Source organism: Amphiprion ocellaris, chromosome 24 (assembly GCF_022539595.1).
Source record: "Amphiprion ocellaris isolate individual 3 ecotype Okinawa chromosome 24, ASM2253959v1, whole genome shotgun sequence".
Classification (NCBI taxonomy): Eukaryota; Metazoa; Chordata; class Actinopteri; family Pomacentridae; genus Amphiprion; species Amphiprion ocellaris.
Window position 1 is genome coordinate 12935938 of NC_072789.1, and position 14130 is coordinate 12950067.

General features: G+C 40.9%; 1 long non-coding RNA gene across 1 annotated transcript in view; it reads left to right on the forward strand.

The window, feature by feature from the left end:
• Positions 1-14130, forward strand: part of LOC118469986 (uncharacterized) — a 66886-nt gene that overhangs the window by 25289 nt on the left and 27467 nt on the right. The gene's annotated exons all lie outside the window — the stretch shown is intronic.

Sequence of the window (14130 nt, forward strand, 5' to 3'; positions counted from 1 at the left end):
CCGTTTGGCTAAAAGGGATAAATTGTACTGCACATGTTCAGAGAGAACTTTAGTGGTGCTTCACTGAACACAGGGGAGCTGAAAATGTTTGTAATAATGAACGTATGTTGGGGAAATCACAGGCAGGTCAGGGTGCAAATGATTTCTCTATTTCAGCAGCGAGCATTGTTGCAAATTAATGACTAACCATGTGTAAAGGTGCAGAACGTGCCTGTCTTCCTACCTGTGAAGATAGAAGGCTAACATTAAACAGATGCACTTTTCTTGTGCTGATCTCCCGGGAGCTCGTTACTCACTCGGGCTCCGTGCGATGGAGGTCAACAGCCAGTTTTGGAAAACGCAGCACCCCGTGGTGAGCTGATTTTTGCCAAAGCTCCTTACTTGATTTGCTCTCAACCGTTTCTGCCAGCTTGTTGTGATAAACAACAACCAGCAAAAAAAAAACTAGTCTCGCTGGGTACAACAAATCACAGCTACCAGTCGGTTCTGGAGTCTTTCCTTCGGAGTTTGCATTTAATTAGATGATTAATTCATAGGATGAACCAAAAAGTACACAATTGATTGAAGAAAACTGACGCACCATCCGATTCATTTATCATCGGGGCAGTCTAGCACAGTGAGTATTGTATGTAAATGAGCAAATAGACTTTCAGCAACAACCCCTGGGGCATTCCTTCTTCTTCATGTATGTACATTATTAAAGAGAGCTGTGATTTCTACATGTTTGTTTAACATATGGAATCCCAAAGCGAAGAGAAACACTGATATTTTATTGTGCAGAGAGACACTTTGATGGACTTTGCTGCAGAAGATTCTTATATGTTCCACATCTGACCACCTGCTGTTCTGTGAGAGCATTTCCATACTTTAATCATGTGATCTCCATGACAACCTCCATCCGCTGATTAAAAACCTTGAGCAGCTAAAAGTGGGATTTCTTGTCCAAAAGGATCCACATGAGAGGGACTTATAGGAAGCAGTGCATGCTGTATGTGTCTGTTTTGGTTACTGGTTGCATAAATCTAAAAACTAGACAATTAAACATAAAGATTATATCAGTGTTTTTCTTTTTGTAAGCTGCCAAGTCAGTGATTGATCCAGAGCCAGTGTTGTATCTGATGTTTTCTCTCCTTTCTGCATTGCAGTGTTTTTGGTGTTCAACATGTATTAGCTCCAGCTCCAACATGATCAGCTCCTTTTCAGCTGCCGTTGTTTGAAGTAGATGAAAAACTCCACACCGTTGCACAGAATCCCCTCTGTTCAGGCTTATTAGCGAACATGTTAACATGCGATCGTTTGGTAGCAGGTGCACGTCACCACTCCAGCGCGGGTGCATCAGCTTTTACCAAATTATTCAGTAGCTGGAAAAGAGAGAAGAGCGACGCGTTGAGCATACTTGAACATACTTCATGTCTTCTGGCAGCTTCTCATGAAATATTAAGTGAAACATAGCGACCAAACAAGATTGGATGATGAGCTCAGCATGTCAGACATTGCTGGTGACTGTTGTCGCGTTCTGTTTGCTCCTCTCTGGTTGCGTTTCTGACACCTCATGGCATGTTTCCTGCTTCTGTGGTTAGGCGTGTCATTTTGAATAGAACTGCATCACTTAAAAAACACACACACATACACACCAGGTAAGGACAGATTGAAGATTCAACCTTTTATTTATCACATGAAGGATGGATGGATAGATAGATAACCGTTCAAAAATTTGGGGTCACTTAGAAATGTCCTTGTTTTTTTGAAAGAAAAGCATTTTTTTCAATGAAGATAATATTAAATTAATCTGAAATAAATAAAAGACTCCTGATAAGACTTTAACTGCTAAAGGACAACGCTGTGATTTGGGAATCAACAGGTGAAGCCTGAACATACTTTCAATCTGCAGGACTATTTAAAACCATGTTGTCTCGCTGTATGTGGCTTTAAAAGAACTTTATTTAACCAATTTCACAATGTGAAATGGTAAAGCCAGTTCCCTCAAAATTAGGTCCCAGACTATGTCTGTTTATATCTTTGTATGCAAGCTTCAAACATGCCATGAAAAGTTCATATTCTAACCCGCAAAGATCTATTTTTCTGAACTCTTACTATATACACCTTACTTTGTTTACCGTTCAAAAGTTTGGGGTCACTTCGAAATGTCCTTTTTTTTTTTTTTTTTTTTTTTTGTTTAAAGAAAAGCATTTTTTTTTCAGTGAAGATAACATTCAATCAATCAGAAATCCAGTCTAGACATTGTTAATGTGCTAAATGACTATTCTAGCTGGAAACAGCTGATTTTTAATGGATTATCTCCATAGGGGTACAGAGGAACATTTCCAGCAACCATCACTCCTGTGTTCTAATGCTACATTGTGTTAGCTAATGGTGTTGAAAGGCTCATTGATGATTAGAAAACACTTGTGCAATTCTGTTAGCACATGTATAAAAGTGTGAGTTAGCAGACAACACAAATAGTAACAAAGCCTACTGCAACTTTCACCCAAGCAGTTTGTGGGTGTTTTCTGCTCCCATCGCATTTTTGCTCACTGTGAGCTCATTTTTCACTGATATTTTTCTACTGAAACAGAACAACCACAAAGAAGGAGAGAGGCCTCAAAAATATCTTTTGTGCAGTATGACATAGTAGTATTGCCACAAATCACAGGCTTCCATTGATTTTGTGTAAACACAGCCTGCAGTTCGATCCAGTTCAGTTTCAAAAACTCCTTTTATTTCTAAATGTGACTGTTTGTCGAAGCTGAGTCACCACTGGCTTCACACTTGTGCCAGAGAGCGCGGAATTTTTTGATTTTCCCAGACGCTGATAATGCAAATAGTCTATATTTGGTAAATTTTTAAACGAGACATGTAAAATGAAGCAATTTTAATTATTTGTCACAGTTTAAAGCTGAGGTTTGGTTGAGTTTTCCAAACAAATGGCATGCTACTGATGATTAGTTCATGTACTGCTGGAAAGTTTCCATGTGGTCTGTGTTTTAGAGTTTCCGACGTTGATAAATAGTGTAAGTCTGGCAATTTTTTAAAAGACAGCCTGCCAGTCACACATGCTGGGGGACTGGGGGCTTTATAGAATACGTTACCTGAGTGAACACAATGTCTCACAGTGTCTGTAATAAATTGTTCTTTCCATACTTTGAAATGTCAGAATCTGTCGCCACGGCGAAAAGTACAGAACAATTTGTTGCAATATTTATTGGATATAAGAACAGTTTGTTCCGGAGACTGTCTAAATTGAAAAGTTGGGAACTTCTTGCTTCAAAGTTACTCATTATATTTGTGAACATATTTTAAACGACAGCTTAACATAACCCACATATAATATAGGACGTGACAGCGGCTGACAGCGGTTCCTTTTATAATTACGGAGGTCAACTGTGTCGGTGCAAAGGCTAGAAAGATGTTGGCCTGAGTGGGTGATGGGGGGATGCTGGACACTGAAGATTGACTCCGAGTGGGAGATTAGATTTTCTGATACATTATCCATCACTGAAGAGATTTTTCCGACCGTGAAAAAAGTTCCGCAATGATCTTCTTTCCTTTTTCACTCTTCGCTACTTCTTATGTAATGTATGTACAGGCGTGCATTGCTTTGAAGCGCCCTTAATGTCAGAATGAAATAATCGATTAAACAGTGCAAACAGATGTAGTGAACAAAGTGCATGGCGGTGGTTGCTAGGTGACAGCTGCTGACTGTGCTAATAATCAAGACTCCTTCCTGTTTTGCTGGCAGATAAACGCATTAAGGCTTTGGTTTTAACGAGTTTCCGTCACTAGTGTGAAGTCTATATTCATTACCTTTGCTCTGGCCTCCCCCCTCCTCCCCCGCACAAGTTTGCCACCAAATGCTGTAGGAAACATTAGCTGGATGCATTGTTTATACCTCCCATTGTTTGAAATAATGGGAATTGAATGGATTAGATGTGGCTAATGTAGCTGTCGAATCGATGCTTTTTCCAGCAGCCGCCCTCCTCAGCATTCATTAACATCCCCAGACCATAACACCACTGTGGCAAACTAAACTTGCAGTGTCTGAGCATTCATTAAGGAGAAACTCAAATGTTGCTCTCTGGGAAATTGTCAGAACAGATGGTTAGTATTCCAGGCCTCAGGATAGGGAACAGACGACGGTGTTTATCTGTTTTGATAACTGACTTGCTGAATTGGAATCAAGTGAAGCCTTTTTTTTTTTTCTTTCCTTCTTTTTCCTCTGCAGCCACATTCATTTTGTCCTCCAGTGATGCCTCGGGAAGCTCTGAGAATTTGACTCCACTAACTTCATTGCATCTTGTTTGAAGAATGAAATGCAGTTGCCATAGCAACCGGGCAGACGGTTGACAGTTGGCCAAAGTAAGTTTAACCTGGAGTAGCCTCTCTAAAGAGCCGAGAAGGAGAGTGGTAGCAAGACTATCAGATTCTCATAAACGCTGGATTCTCTTTGCTTGTGAGAGCCACCCTTTAGCGAGATGATTCAATCAATAAATCTTTTCAGATGGAATTGCCTCTGAAAAACATTCCCCTGCTGAAGCAAAACATCTATTGACAATACAATTTCAGAACCTTTTCTGAGATATACTCAAGGGAGCAACTGAGGAAAAAGTGTACTTGTTGACGGCAGAAATGAAACGTCACAAGAGACCAAATTAAGAATTTTGCCTTTCAACATGGATACCTACAGTATTCACTATTTGCATGGCTTGAGATGAGACAGAAAATATTGATTCCCACTATATCAGACATGTTTTCTGCATTGACGCTACAATGTCTGAGCTACAAGTGCTGCCGTGTCACGCATTTCAGTACAGACGCTCCTGTGTGAATGGGCATCATCAGCTTGCAAATGAGCCAATTAAACAACATGAAAAACACGATGCCGTTCTACACACAAATCCGCGCTATCGCAGCCCATTCGCTTCTCATTACGGCTCAGCACCGGATTTTTGTGGATTGCAAGTGCTGCCCCATTTTGTGGTGCAGAGGAACCGCTGCGTATCTTTAGGCGGCTAAGCTTCCTTTTCCTCTGAGCAAGGAGAGACGGAGCTATATATTTATATATATTTTCTGTTGCCTTAGTGGTGATCTGGGGCGCGAGTAAGACCCAAGCCAGGGCTTAGCCTTTCTGTGTTCTATTACAGAAAATGGACGATCCTATTACATTGCTGGTAATCTCACCGGGGCCAGACAGGGCGCGAGGGATATCCCATCCACCCCTTCGTCTCCTCTGACTAGGGGGCGTGAGCATTGCCCACTGACCTTCTGGAGTCCATTTCCCAGCAGCGTATCCACTCCTATAATCATTTCTTTGAGTGCTGGTGGTGCAATGTGAAGAACACGCGGCAGATACGATTGATGGACACTCAGAGATCATGCTTAGAATACAAAGACTCAGGGCTCCAGACCAACTTTTTACATGAGTTGCATTGATGCAGCAGCACGTTCAGTCATTTCAGCTGTTGTATTTTTTTGTCAGTTCCCTTACACATTTGAATTTGGTGGCAAATTATTAAGGCTGGGACTTTAACATGTTGATTATGATTAATTAGTTACAGAAAAAATAACACGTTAATGAAAATAGTGCATTTAATCACACCTTTCTCACTTCCCTAATTTCTGGCACACTGGAAGCATTACATTTTACGTATATTCTTGTATTCAGCATCATGATGTGGGGATGTTTCTCAGCAGCAAGTCCTGCCTCACATGCAGACATTAGGCGCTACAATTTACTGACGTTACCACAAAAATTCCAGATTTTTTTGTTGCGCGTCACCAAAACGTTCACACTTTGGAGCCCTGAGGTGTCCTGATGTGGCTCAGAGCTGCTAATCAAAGAGAACCAGAAGTGTAAAAAGTAACTAAACACATCTTCTCAAGCACTGTGCTTAGGTATGATTTATGTGACACTTTCTATTTATTCCCATTTTATGCAGATGCGTCTATTTCCCTCTCATTTCTTGGAGCTCTGTTAACAATAAAGCGTTTTCAGTGCTGTTCCAACAGTTACGGAGCATAATTGCATATTTAACAGGATTTATATTATGGTAATTTGGATTTTTATCACTCTGTTTTGATGCATTTGAAAACAACACAAAAATATAGTTATTGTGAAGTATAAATATGAAAATGAACCTAACGGCATCCCAGGGTGCTGTGGCAGCCACTTATGGAACCGCTGGATTAGGGAAAAGTAAAAAAAAATGAATTAATCTCCCAGTAATCATCTCACAACCCCTCGAGCAGTGTCTAGACAGAAAGCTTTCGAGCTGTGTTTTCCAGTCTATTTCACTCACATCGGACAGAACAGATACAATCCTATTTTAAACCGTCCAGCTGTTTATACAGGCAGCATAACGGCTCACGTTGTTACAACAGTGCTTGTGTATTGGGCTCTAAGTGCTAACTGTGGTTGACCTACAGCTCAATACTCTGCCTGATGTCTCCTGTGTACAGACACAGATGGAGTTGCTGCTGACGCTAAACCTTCTGTGTAGAGAGGAGTCTGTAGAGGAGGCTCGACCCATAGATCGAAAACCACAGTTCACTGATTCCAAGTCATTTTCATCAGCTCCACTTCAACTTGGAATTTGTTTCATTTCATATTTTAAATATATTCTTGCGATAATACTTCTGTATTTGTATAATTTTGAATACAGTTCCCATTAAAGTGACTCTAATTTAACAGCTGCCAGTTGGTGCTAGAAGCCCCACAGTTAGTTAAATGTAGATCATCTGAGGTCAGTGAATGTATCTCAGTGATAGTAATATAATAACACCTGTATCTGGAAGGTTCAGTCACTAGTAAGTCAGTAGTCCTGGATAAAGCTACACCATGAAGACTAAATAACATTTCAGGCAAGCATCAGTCAGGCGATGATACAGGAAAAATTTCTAGGTCACTGAATGTTTCTTGGAGTCCATAGAAATCAATCATTCAAAAAGGAAAGGAATATGCCACATAGGTCAATGCCTAGACAGTTTCCCACACCTTTATGGGAGAGTGAGAAAGAGAAAGGCATTGTTGGCGGCAGCATCATGATGTGAAGCATGGTGGTGGCAGCATCATGATGTGGAGCACGATGGAGGCAGTATCATGATGTGAAGCATGGTGGTGGCAGCATCATGATGTGAAGCACGGTGGCGGCAGCATCATGATGTGGAGCACGATGGAGGCAGTATCATGATGTGAAGCATGGTGGTGGCAGCATCATGATGTGGAGCACGATGGAGGCAGTATCATGATGTGAAGCATGGTGGCGGCAGCATCATGATGTGAAGCATGGTGGCGGCAGCATCATGATGTGAAGCATGGTGGTGGCAGCATCATGATGTGGGGATGCTAATCAGCAGCAGATCCTGAAAGGCTTGCAAAGGTAGAGGGTAAAATGAAAGCAGCATATTACAGAGAAATCCTGGAGGACAACCTGATACAGTCTGAAGAGAACTGAAAGTCTGGAAAAAAATTAGTTTTCCATCAAGACAATGAGTCCAAGCAAACAGCCAAAGCGTCACAGAAATGGTTGAAAGACAACAAAGTGAATATTCTGGAGGCCGAGTCAGTGTCCAGACCTCGGTCCAACTGAGAATTAGTGCCTGGACTTGAAAAAAGGACTGTTCACTCATGATCGCTGTGTAACTTGACATAATTTGAACAGTTTTGCAATGAAGAACTGGGTAACATTGCAGAATGTAGATGTGCAAGCCTGTACATCGTCCACTGCTACACACTGTAGCACTGCCTGGAGCCAGAGTGGTTCATGTCGTCTGCTCATCATGGAAGAGTATACAGTATTTGAAATGTGACATTGCCAAGTAATTCCCTGAATTGTCCTCTTTAAGCTACCAGATGGCAGGCTAAATTACACGTGAAACGGGAAAATGAAATGTGACTTTAATGATATCAATGTTGGCAGCTTCGGAGCAGGAGCCAGGCCGAGAAATTTTCTAAGGATTAAATTAATTTTGTTTGGAGTTCTAATTAATTTTTACTTTTTAAGCTGTGATTATGATCCAATACAAGCAAAAAAAATAACTTTTTCTAATCAGATGCTTTAGTATGTTTTGCAATTTGATTTGATCCAATTTGTGAGTGCTCAATTCTTGAGCAACCATTCTCATATGCTGGAAAGAAAAGGCTTATTATCAACGATAATTGCTGTGAATGTCTCTCAAGGGGGAGCAGAGTCTTGTTTATTCTGTTCCAGACTCCTCAGGCGGCAATAAATTATAGATAGAAGGTGCTTTAACAATGTGATTTAGTTATTAGTATTTTCGTAATCATGGTAGAAAAGCTTTAAGCGACTTGTAAGAAATAGATGGGGTGTTTATTACACCGAGCTCTTCATCTCGCCTTCAGTGCATCAGTAATTCGTTATTGCGCTGGGCTGGCAGGCTCGCTTCATTCAGTTGCTGTTCTTCTGTAGTTATTATCACATCTCCTCAGCTCTGTGATGCATTCGTGGGCTGGATTGTTGTGATAGCAGTCAGCCATGCCTGTCACTCCCCTCGCTCTGTGATGATTGGGTGGGTTTCTGTATTAGTGGTAATATCGACTGACCCATTATCAGAGTAGAAAATCATCTCGGAGCCGCTGCATTGCAGATGCGAATCTTGCATTATATACTTTTGAGCCCTCGTGGAGGCGCAACAACTGTCACTGCTTGATTAGCGTTCAGTTGACATGAGCAAATGTTTATTGTTCAAACTAGCAGAACAGAAAGTTTAGCTCGTCCTGCCTCATAATGTCTGATGTCATGCCAGTGTGTTGCACAACTCCGCAGGGAATCAATTAGAAAAACTGTGAGAGAACACTTTGATGCGAAGCAGGATGACAGTTTTAGGGATGTGAGAGCATTTCCTGGCTCAGCCTCAGTGGTGTTAATGTAAAATCAAAAGCTGCTGCTCTAAGCCGGCAAATTCGTCCGACTGGAGAAGCAGCGTACAAAGAAGTTTTATGTTTTTGGCAAGGACTATTGGTGTCTGCAAATGATAATCATACAATCAAAGAATATAGGTGTCATTTCAAAGAGTTTATAAATTGAGCTCCATATTCCATATGCTGATTTCTCTCCATTTGCATCAAGCTGCCTGTTATTAAACTGTCTTGCCTTTCTACAAGCCAACATCTTCGCCTGTTATTTTTTGAATCAAATCCAAAAGTTCGTCTTTAGGGGAAAAAAGCTAATTTGTTCTGCAGATATTACCTATATTCCAAGTCTGCATTGGGAAGAAATGCTAGTGTCTGACAACACGCACTGTGAAATTGATAGAAACAGAAACCCTAGCAGGCACCCAATGGTTTGGCCTCCCTCATGTAAGTCATATTATTAGCCAGTTCAATGGACTGGTTAATGACATAGTGGTCTATTACACTCATGTCTGTAAACAGAGACACGTGTTGCCAGTGCCAGAAATCTGCCCATCACAAGTTTGCTTTTATGACGGGAGCCTCCTTGAAGAGCTGTGAGGTTGCTCCCGCTAATAAAAGAGAAACAGAAGAAGGCTTTCCCACAAAAGAATCTGAAACAACTGCTTCAGAACTCATTGAACCATTTTGTAATTCATACAAAATTTTGAAATGTTGCACATAATTGTGTAGCGACAGAGTCATGCTGCTCTGTTCATATTGGTTTCTGAAGTGTTAGAGACAATGACTAAACTGTGATTTTCATGCAACTGGATCACTGCGTCTCTAAAAACAGAAAGTTCTCCTGATATGCAGCAGTTATCAGATCTTGGTGTGTGACACTGAAGAACACCTTGGTGGTCTTTTGAGGTCCATCTCTGCAGGGCAGAGGTGTTTTGATGGCACAAAGGGGACCTGCACAGTGTTAGGCAGGTGGTTTTAATCCTGTGGCTGACCTGTGCATGTTAAAAAAAAAAAAAAAAAAAAAACACCCTATATATCATTTCTGTTAAGTGAAATATGAACAATGTGGTCAAGCAAAGAGACTCCTATGAAAGGTTTGTTTTTGATATTTCAAGTTCATTCAACTTCATAAAGCATTTTCATTTCTTTCTATAATTTACAGTTGAGTTTCACTCCGTGAGTGACAAAGCACAAATGAAAACACATTGCACTTATTCCCCTGAAAGCGTATGTGCACCCTCCTGTGCCAAAAACTCACCAGAGAGAAGCTTTTAAAAGCGGATTTCTCCTAAAGGGAACACCATGCCCTAGGTGTTTCAATGTGAATGTCTTTGTAAAGACTATTTCCATGCCACTTTTGCTTTATTAGGCAGTTCACAGGGAAAAAGAAGCTGAAAAGACTGAAAGTAACAAGCAATAAAAGTCCAGGCTGCTTTTAAAGTGAAAAAACAGATTTTATACGGTAGTCGTTAGCAACAGGACTGTCCAGAATTTTCCTTTTAAAGCAACTTCTTTTCTGTTTCCTGTGAAGTGTTTCTCTGTGAATTCACACAGCCTCATGTAACATATGTCAAATTATGAAGTGGAACTCTTCATAAAAGCCGTGTAATATAAAATCTCTTCAGCTGCTCTCAACTTACAGTATATTTTATTATGGTTTGCTCGCCATTTACAATATGTAGGGCCATTTTAAAAACTGTATCCTTCACAATGGAGGTGATCTATCACCTCAGCCTCATTTTTAATCCCTGGTGACTGAAGCATCTGTCAGGATGACTGAATGTCGATAAAGTGGTACAGCAGGGAGAGGAGGGAGGGGATGCAGATCCAGCCAGGACTGATGGCTATGAGGCTGCCATCTAGATACGAGTATCACTCAATAGGAAGTTTAGTTGTATGTAAGATAGGATGGAGAAACCTGATAGTATATACAAACAGATGCTCATTTTTTCCCCATCTGATGCATGCTTTTATCTATAACTGTATCATGGCTGGATGTATTAAAGCGGTGCCAACAGACCTGCGGATATTCAATTCAATTCATTTCAGTTTTATTTGTATCATGCCAGTTCACAGCATGAGTCACCTTAAAGCATTAAAGACGAGGAATGTCCTAATCCAATCTCAGAGTTTTTAACTGATTGACATAAGACACAAGATTTATGTTGCTGTATTGTACAAGAGGAGCACAATTTGTGGCAGAACATTAGGGATGATTTTTCTAGTAGGTTATCGCTAACATTATCAATCAGTAACCGTTAACTGATAACACTAATTAGGCATAATGGACATGTTTCCTGTGTTGATAATGCTGTTTTAGTCAAAGGACGCATAATTTTGGTCACAAAAGTGGCTCTGTAGTTGATCCCGGCTTATCCTAAACAATGAATTCTGGCTGGAGGGCATTAAACGTCACAGTAGGCTTTGTCATGATGGCCCTTTGCTTGGCAAACCCCCACAATGCTCTTGACTTGCCAACTCCCAGAAGTGCCCATAATCTGAGGGACCACCTCCTGTGGTCTCTACAGTATTAAACAGTAAGACGCTCCACCTGGTGGCACAACCAGATAGGGCAGCTAATCTACAACATATTTTCTCACATGCATAAAGAGAATGCAGGTCTTCACCTTCTTTTTTCAGGTTGTGGAGCCACGGTTGCCACATTTTAGACAGTGCCCTACTAGACTTTTACAATGGTCTTATCCACCTAGGTAACATTAAGGGATTTGTGTGTGAACAAAGTGTGTATTATCTCAGAAAATGGGATGAGATTGGCAGATACTAAATATTAAATGACTCAGACTGGATTTGGGACAGAAAAAACCTGATTAGGACATCCCTGGTACTGACCGTACAAGATCTTATTGCAGGGAGAAACCCAACAAATCCATTACAATGGTGAATAAAAGAGATTAAAAACCCTGGTAGAACCAGACTTAGGGAAAGCGGCCATCTGCCTTGCCTGGTTGGGGTGAGGTTAAAGGGGAGATAGTGATGGTATATGCTGTATATTGGGCGACCGGATGGTTTTATTAAAAGGATGTGGACAGCATGAGAACAGCCCCTTACATGGTGTGTTTGAGGTCTGCTGTACAACAGATGCTCAGGAAAGCCTGCCTTCCTCCATCTATAATAGACAGGGTTATCACATATTCATGGAGTCTAATTAAACAAGCCTGTGTACAGTCCCACTGCATATTTCTTAGTAATGACTCACAGACCTAATTCATTTTCAGTTTTCTGAAATTTGACTTGAATTTGGCTCTGATGCTCTCTAGTTCATCAGCTGCCCTCCTTTCTGCTTGTGGCATTAAGGCTACAAGACTTGACAGCTGTTGTTAAGAAATGTGTTTTTGTTCTCTCTTCCTGTCTACTTCTACATTTATCGATTTGTTAAATATCCTGAAATGAGATGTGAAATAAACTTAAGCCATATGGGATTTAACAACTTCACTCCATGTTTACATTGCTGCTACAGTGCCCAAGTAGTTCCACAGCCTTGTCCAGTCGGATTACATTTGTAATGGATGATTTCACGCCTCACAATGTGTGTCTAATACCAAAGCAGGAAGTTGGCTGACCTTTACAGTAAGGCAAGAAATATGTGCGTGGAGGTCCCACTGGGTGAATGTGGGTGGGTGAATGTGTAGCGCAGTTAGACTATAACCAAGATCTTTCCCTCTAACCTTGAAACAGCCCTGTGGGATTCTTTCGTACGAGTTATGTTTGCAGGCAGTGTTACTCACCATTGTGGGTATCACTGAGGTCTGCATTTTCTCCTTCATGAAGCATTTGCAATGCTGACACTTTCTATGGTACTTTGTGCATGTTTGCTTGCTAGCTGACCTCCTCACTGCCTTTGCTGAAGCACTGCTATGTTTGTTGACACATTGACACATAAGTAAGTACACCCCTGTGCAATATCACTTCAATGTTAATTAAAAATTCCATCACTGTCCAGTAATTGCATAACTTTGAACTAGAACAGTAGGGTATTTGCTTTTGTATGAAATGGAACACTAACAGTTTAGATGTACTGCATTAAAAATGCAGGCCTTGCAGTGAGAACTCAGCTGCTCTTTGCTGGAGGGCTATGTTGCTTCTACAGACTGGGAGTCATTTTGTCAGTCACTAGATCTGATGTATCTACAGGTATTTATAGTACCATCTATAAACATTATCTCACCGATCACCTTCTGCATTATTGCAACCCCAAATCATCATGCTCCCACCTCTATGCTTCAGTGTCAGGACTATGCATTCACTGTGGTAGTTCTGAGCAGGTATTATTTACATGGACTCTTTTCAATGTGCCGAGCATTTTATGCATCAATATCTCAGTTGATCATATTTGCTTAATGTGGAAAGCCAAAATCACATTTGAGATTAATATTAGCGCTTTTTCTTTATTTACTCTGCCAGTATCCCCCCGCATCTGAGGGCATCTAAATGGATTGTTTCAGACGTCAGGCAGTTAGAGGTGGACTGAGTCAGAGAAGAAGACGGAGTATTACTACTGACAGCAATGGCTAGTGCAATAGCTACCCGTGCCAGCCGGAGAGGCACTAAAACAGCATAATAATCATTATGCATACGCACAAATGTGACCACATGAAATTTTAACTTGCATATTAGACTACAGTGAGGTCTGGAGCCCTCAACTTCCTATTTGTAGACTTTTGTTGCTTTTTGTAAGTGGAAGCCATGGCAACGCGACCAATAAATGATGCGATATTGAAGGTGGAGGCCACATACTGCATGATAACAGCGATTCAAGAGGTTGACAGCAACCTAAACCAGTGATTGCATGTTTGCGATGTGAAGGAAAGCTATTAGGATACCTCTCATGGAGATCAAAAACAGCTAAGAAGACCTCGGTTACATCTGTGTGCAACACATAGCTGTTTATCACTCCGTAAAGGAGTGACGATTGACATTGGTTTGTCTGTTTGTATGACTGTTGCCAACGTTACTCAAAAACGGACTAACGGATTGAGCTGAATTTTTCAGGAAAGGTCAGAAAGGACGCAAGGACCAATTGATTATATTGATGATATCGTGCGACTTAAAATCTGGATCCACATATTTGTTGAGGGTTTCTGTATCATTGTGAGATAGTGGCATGGCGTCACTGTAACTATGACTACAAGTGAAGACTACGTCAGCTGCCTGCTGTTGATCACATGATTGCGATCCGACAAATCGACCGCTGTGGATCACAAATTTTTTAAAGATTTCATCCGTCAGAAATCATACAA